An 8,045-nucleotide genomic window follows, 5' to 3' on the forward strand; every position below is an offset into this window, starting at 1 on the left:
TGGAGCGGGTAACAACTTGGGATTGAGGGATTTGTGTAGATTATAATACACTCACCTTAGGGGAACGCATTGGCGGTTGTGCTCGGTCCTAACCGGGAAAAAAGCGTCAATGACCTTGAACCAAGGGTGAATTAGAGAACTCCCCCAGTTGACCTTGAGAGGTTGAGTTCCACGTTAGTCTGATGACTTCGATTGGTAAGATTGAATGATAAGCAAGGTTCTAGGGATCCATATGAGAGAAATTGAATGTTATCACCCCCTTGAGTTGGCATCGAAGAGCAGGAGAAGTCCTGTCTTGGGGTCGGTCACAAGCGGGAGGGATGTTAGAGATCACAGTGTATCCAAGTGGAGATGGTACAGTCGGTGGTCCCTTGACATGGCCCTCACATTGGTTTTGACAAGTTCATAGGTATATAGGGATTTTGGATAGGTACAGTATTCCAAACAGCTACTCGTCTAGGAGCGAGCCATGTTGCCATGATTTTGGCGGTTTATGTATGCCATATGTGGATTTGTTGTTGAGACACTGAGTATTTGTTTATGGTTTATCTGCTTTTGGATTACCATTAGATTTTATTGCATATCTTTGTGGGTTATAGAGAGCATACAATCAAGTTTTGGCCAGGTTTATGACATCTGTGGATGAGAGATTGTCTCTGTTTTTACTCATAGCCTAGTTGGCTTTATATACAAGTTTTTTTTATGTCAATTGTTTTGGTGATTTTTATTTAAGAGTTTGCTTAAATTACAAGGGAACTCTCCTCAAATTTTCCCAAATTCTCACCTTACATTTCATGTATCTATAGTCTATTCTCTAATGGTATAATGGTTGAGTGTTGCTCCCATTTTAATAGTGATTGAGTTTTGCCTCTCACTTTGACAAGTTTTGTTAGTTTTGAACACAATTTTGTGTTTCTGTATCCAATCTTGCAGGAGTGATATTGTCGTGTGCTTGTTGTTGCTATAGGTACGTAGATAGTCACGGGTTTTGGTTCTACAAGTTACAAGTACGACTTATACACAGTTGTCAGATTCTATACACAAATTTGTGGGATGCCTAGTGAGAATAGTGTTTGCTCTCTACTTATGTATATGGGTATGTGTGTTATTCTCTTGTGAGAGTTGTTTATCCCAAGTTTTGGTTCCACTTGGTTATAGTGATACCACTTGTGTTTGCATCATCACTTTTTTCATGCTTATGCATGGTTCTTTCTTGGTTTAGCAAAGGATTTTAAACACTTCTTTTGTACATCTTTCGATATGCCTAGATTGAGCATTGGATTGATGCATTGATCATGGTTATGATTATGTAGTGGTCAAGTGATCCCCCTCTTTGATATGTGTTAGACATCACTTGACATTATGTGTGATGAGTCAACAATGACAACTCATGGGAGATGCCATTTTTTTATCATGTTTAGTAACGCAATGTTGGCATTGTGGCCACACAAAGCACATTAGGCATCATTGCTTCCAATGTATGAGGCAACGTCAGTCATGTATACATGACGCAAAGACGATTTTGACATATGCTAGAGAAGTGGCTTTGTATGCCAGTGATAGTAACGTCACCTTTACCTTTAGCATTCCTTTTTCTTACATGTCTGGTACATGTGACACTTGGTCCTGTGGTTGCCAGAGAGGATGCAATTTTCCACATCACACCATGTCATGAGTGGTTTAGTGCCTTCTCTAGTGGGAGTCTTGGTAGTGTGCATCTAACTGATGGTTCAACGTATGACATTGTAGGTGCAAAAGATGTATGCTTGTCATTGCCAATTGGTGCATCATATACATTATGAAGTATGCATTTTGTTCCTGAGACTGCACAGAGTTTGATCTCAGTGAGATATTTTGTAGACTATGGATATCAGGTATTGCTTTGAGAGTAGTCTTTTTAGATGCATAGTAGATCAATGGTGATTGCGAGAGGAGCCAAGACTTTCTTGGTATATCCTATGTATGTATCTGAGGTTCAAGATAGTTTGATCTCGATTTGGTTAGATACATGTCAATAAGAGACGAGACGAGTCTCTTTCAGAGATCTTTCGATTGATGTGCACAACATGTCTCTAGATGCAAAGTTGGAGTGATCATGGTCTAGCAAAACACAGTAGGTTTATTTTCTTAGGATAGAGATGCCTCCTACTACGGAGATGGATGATATGAAGTTTTTTTATATGCTCAAGCTAGAGGCTGATATGGTTATGGCAGGACATGTGGATCCAATCCCTATGTTTGATGTGAGAGCAAGGACATCCTCAAAGTTGGGATTTACACATCCATATGTACTCGTCTTGATGGAGTTAATGCAATTAGCATTGAGGGGTTTGCCATGGATAGTTTGGTAGAGGTTTCATTGAGAATTGATACAAATGCCATGGACAGAATGGTAGATATCACACATTTCTCATCGTGCATTGTGAGTTTGATGTACGACCTTTTAGTGTTGAGACCCAAGATAGCACTTGCAGTGGGAGCATTTGTAGTTGGCATTGCTAGCCGGGCACTGAATCACACTAGTATGATGCATCATGGAGCTATGTAGGTCATTATGGGATCCTTGCAAGATGTACATAAACACTTTAGTAGAGATGTACACTTTCAAACATCATTAGATCTTGTACCAGGGCATGCGTATATATTGAGAGAGCCATTGGGTGTAGGTTGAGAGAGTCTCTCACCCATCATTGACTATTCTACTAGGTCCTATAGTAGATCCATTTATCGGCACACTCGCCTTTAATTGGGAGGTTCTTGGGCTAAAGCGGTATGCCTCACCCCGAGCCAAACACAATGTCCAACCGCCCACGTATCTCATACCTTATTCATTTTAGATATAGATGAATAAGGGGCTCCTCTCATTCTAAGGTTGGATCCACCCATCTCTATGTATGTGCTTCTCCTTGCTTGCACTACACACATGCGCTCCACATCCTTTCAATATGGAGCCAAGTGTTTGACCATGAAAACTTGATCATATTGTTTCCAAAAGGATTATAGGACATCGAGCATGCAAAAGTAGACATCATTAAGCATGCAACCTATTCAAGATGAAATTACCAATTAAGTACTTATTCTTCTCTATTCTAAAACAAATAATAGGAACATTGTCCATTGTGATGATGGGTCCCAGTTTCTTCCTTATATAGTGAATGGAAAACCTTTATGCTCAATGGAAAGCTCCACTCTCACATCCTCCTCCATTGTGTAGAAGCACATACATAACCCCCTGTCACTCAAGCAAAGCTCTATAAACTCCTCAAATGTGTCATCATACAGGTTTTTCCCTATCTTGTCCCAAAAGATCATCCTATTGGATTAGCACCCTTCTGCTCCCAGGCTCAAGGGGAAGTCTACTAATACGAGGTCCATACACAAGTCTCATCCCTACCCTTTAACTTTCCCTTGGCTACATATTAACCTTTATGCTCAATGGAAAGCTCCACTCTCATATCCTCATCCATTGTGTAGAAGCACATACATAACCCCCCCCTATCACTCAAGCAAAGCTCTGTAAACTCCTCAAATGTGTCATCATACAAGTTTTTCCCTATCTTGTCCCAAAAGAGCATCCTATTGGATTGGCACCCTTCTGCTCCCAGGCTCAAGGGGAAGTCTACTAATACGAGGTCCATACCCAAGTCTCATCCCTACCCTTTAACTTTCCCTTGGCTACATATAACATAAAAGGTCTCTAGGAGCTCAATTTCCATTGTCTCTACATCCTCGGGTTTTTGGACATCCATAACTAGCTCATTGACAAACATAGGGAACACAAAAATTATCCCTACAAAACATTTGAGCTTCTATAGCTGAAATCAAGCACCTAATGGAGACAAATACCTCTCAAGTTAGCACACAAGTACCTATGGGTCCCAATTTGTCATCGATTATGTTGTCATCATCACTTCCATCACCACCACTACTATTGTGGTAGTTTGACTCTACCCTTGAGTCCTGCTACTATGACTAAGCTTACCCTATTTGCTACAATGGCCTTGTCATAATCCCCCTTCCAATATTTACTTGCAACATTCTTTGAAACAAAGCAATGCAATGAATGTGGTAGCCTAGGAAGTTGGCAATTGCTATTGTTGGTAGTTTGGTTATGCCCTTGAGTCCCGCTACTATGACTAAGCTTACCCTATTTGCTACAATGGCCTTGTCAAAAAGTGTTACAATCATGGTTACAACTCATCGGTCAGTATTGTGCTAATCGGGTTGCTCATTCATGCCATTGGTGGACTTGATGTTGCCCTCAAGTTCCCATAATTCCCTTTTAAAATATTGCCTACAACATAGACACTCGGTAATAATACTTCCCATATTATGTGCTCTTGTGCTTCTCCTTCTTCTTTTCCATCTTTGCGTGCATTTATATAGCTAGCCTGGAGAGCTATAATTCCAATTGATTCTTCACTGTAGATGACAATTCTTGGAAGAGTTAAAATGATCTTAAATTGTAGCTCATGAGTCCAAGACCAAATGGTTTATACACTACATGTATCGCGTGTTGAGAACCATGCAAGAGAAAGTATGCTATCCATAGACATATCTGCATGAGATATACTCGAGGCAAGCGTGACATCATCGTCATTGGCATATACCACCATTGCAATTGTCTATGTAGCTTGAGTCAAAACCGCATCTGCATCTTGCATACATCTCCTCTAGTCATCATCGTGGACTCAAAACTAACACACATATCAACTGCCATAAGTGAATGTCAAAGTGGAAGATCAACTCGACCACTATCACCAAAACAATGGCGAATCTTGGGGAAAAATAGACTAAATTGTCCCTGTATCTGGAACAAAATCTCAATAGATATGATGCTACCAAATCACAAATAGGATTTGTGGCTCTACAACACATACAAGAGTAATGTGCATGAACTAATGTTGAAGAGAATTGCACCAAACCTAGACCAAATAGAGATCTCTATGAGGAGAAAACTCTCTCAAAAGAGCTCACCAGCACTCATAGTGCTCAAGCGCATCAACAAATAAACTCTACCACAATAATGTAGCCACACACCATGCTTTGCAATTGTTATAATGATGCAAGTCTCAACTGCCAAATGTACTTGGAACCTATAGAGTCTATGAGTACCTATAACTTGTAAGCGATACACTCATGATCAAAGTATCCATGATCAGACACAATGCATAACATGTAACTTGTAGCCATGATCAGCATACAAAAATCCCACTCCTGCGAGAGTGGATACAAGAACACCAATCTGTGTCCAAAGTTGATAAAACTTGTCAAAGTGAGATTCTATACTCGATCATTATCAACTGGAAGTAAAAGAATCTAGGAATGTGAGATAAAGATACATAGAAAGCATGGCAAGAATCTAGGAAAAAATAGACAGAGTTCTCCTTGTAAATTGAGCATTATCTCAAAAAATCTCATTTACATTGGCATACACAAAACGTGTGAAGTAACTATGCTATGTGCATAAAGAGAGATAAAATCTCTCATCCACAATCTATCATACATCAAGTCAACCTAACTAAAAGATCTCCAAATATGATGGGGAGAAGCAAAACCAATTGTTGGGTCGAACAAAGCGCATAAACCTATTAGAGACAAAACTGTCTCAAATCCCAGTGTGAGAGATAGACCACCCAAAAATCCAAAACAAAACCTGATGTTGTTGCATCTACTATATTTTTGGACAAAATTTTAGAAAATAAACATCACCATTGCATTCGAAACCTTCCAAAACCCCAACTTAGACTCTTGAAGCATATCCATCCGTGTATAGAGATATGCCAAAAACAATGTTTCGAAGCCCAAAAATGGCATAATCGTGTCATAAATCTAATATCTAACCAACCCAAATGATTTTCTCATATTCAATTGATCATTTAACGCTAGTTTTGTAATCGGACACTCAAATGTCTTGAGACACTAAAGTGTCCTCTTTTTCTAGCAACTTGTCATAATTATTTGGTGAATCTAGAAAACACATTCATAGGTCACGTTCATATCTTAGGTCAACTATGAGGTGAAGAACATAGCCAAATTTTACTTTTGCCAAAATTAATACCAAATTAAGATTATAATGATAAGTTTTAAGATAAAAAAATCATAAAAATTTAGTACAGTTTTAACAAAATTTTCATAAATTGAATATAACTTCTCATCAAAATAAGATTTTGCATAGATTTCAAGGTGTATGGATAGGAAAATACTTATTATAGCAAGAAATTGAGTTTCATAACTTAGTTATGGGATTATATTTTTTTTATAATCAAAAGAACAAAATCTTGAAAATGCTGACAAAGAGGAAAATTTTGGTCTTGCAAGGCCTCTTTCATTAACATGATGAGGTTACGGGACAAAACCTAAGGTGTATAATGTATGTATAGGTAAATACCCATCAAGTAAGCATTTTTCAAGGGTTCAAACTCATAGGCATTTTGTAATTTAAGCTCATTTAAAACAATAGTGCATAATTTCTTGCAAAAAAAACATTGCTATGAAAAACTAATGAAAGTGCGTATATAAATCTTCCAATTGTGTCCATATGACGTATTTGTATAAAAATATGTGAGATGAACGGAAAAATCCAAAAAGTGAACTTTATTTTAAGGCTTATCTTTAATAAATAAAAAATCATAATTATAACATGCGCAGTTTTTTGGATACGTCATGAATCACCAAATGTGACTTGCATAATCACTAAAAATTATCACCTTATGTAATGGAGTCATAGATCTAGTATATATGCATCATAAGACATTGTAAATTTAGATGAGCTAAATATTTTTTGTGATCTTTAATTGAATTTGTGAACATTGTATATTTGACCCACTGGACTTTCTATATTTAATTTTAGTCACAAAGGATTTTTTTCTCACATGACAATTGCAAAAATATCAAACACACATATAAGTAGTTACCACGGATTATTGCATGCACCCTGCTAATTTTTTTCTTAGGCTAGAGTACAAGTTTTAATGAAACATTGAATGCTGTTTTGCGTAGGTTCTTTTCATGAGTGTAGTTACTACTAAAGTTATGATCAAAAGTGAGGGATTATAATTTTTATGAGTACTTTGAATAACATTTTATAAGTTTGCAAAAGAATTTCTTGAGATGTGTTCTAGATTTCATGTACCATTTTATTTAAATTCACGAAAAAATTGGTACCAAACTAGTGTTAATGTGGGAGAATAAACGGGAACAAGAATTAGAATATAGACATGTGCTTTATCTCAACATGGGGCCAATGGTAAAGGGGTCCAAATGAGAGATGGTCTGTCAAAGAGAAAGGCTAGCTAATGGAGCTTAAAGACCTTAGGGTTAGCTTCATTAAAGAACTCCAAGGTTTAATGTTAAAAGTCCTTTGACCTTAGTTAAGGTAGGGTTGTGCTTGAGGTGGGAACCCGACCCAAGCTTGAGGTGCTTGTCGTGCTTGCTGACTAAGGTGCTTGAGGTGCTTAATGACTAAGGTGCTAAGGTGCTAAGGTACTCCATGACTAAGGTTTTTGAGGGTAAGGTGTTCCACAAAGTCAACATGATCCCTACTCATGAGGGGACAAACCCTCTTTATAGGAGCTAGAGAGAGAACACACACACCCTCACACAAGGCAAGCTTGGTACAAAGAAAGCAAATAGGACACTTGTCAAGCTCCTCTTCATGTTGCCCTCATAGTGTGCCTAAAGCCTATTGGTTGGCCTCCCAAGGGGTCCAATGATAATTTAGTTAATTTAATTAATTTTTGATGCATTTATCAAGCCCTCGCTCTCAAAGGGGAAAGGGGGACACTTGTCCCAAGGTTACCCTTGTTGCTTGATATGCACTAAGCACGTGATTGGCCAGGCTTGAGGAGGTCCAATCAAGTGCAGGCTAGTGCTAGAAGAGGGGGTTGACCTAAGCAAGGAGGGGGCTAGCTTGGGGGGTACACTCTCTCTCTCTCTCTCTCTCTCTCTCTCTCTCTCTCTCTCTCTCTCTCTCTCTCTCATTGTGTGAAGTGCAAAGTGTAAGAGCGACATCTCCTTCTTGAAGCTAGTAGAGAAGTCGAGAG

This window comes from Adiantum capillus-veneris, chromosome 7 (assembly GCF_014529385.1).
Source record: "Adiantum capillus-veneris isolate H3 chromosome 7, ASM1452938v2, whole genome shotgun sequence".
NCBI lineage: Eukaryota > Viridiplantae > Streptophyta > Polypodiopsida > Polypodiales > Pteridaceae > Adiantum > Adiantum capillus-veneris.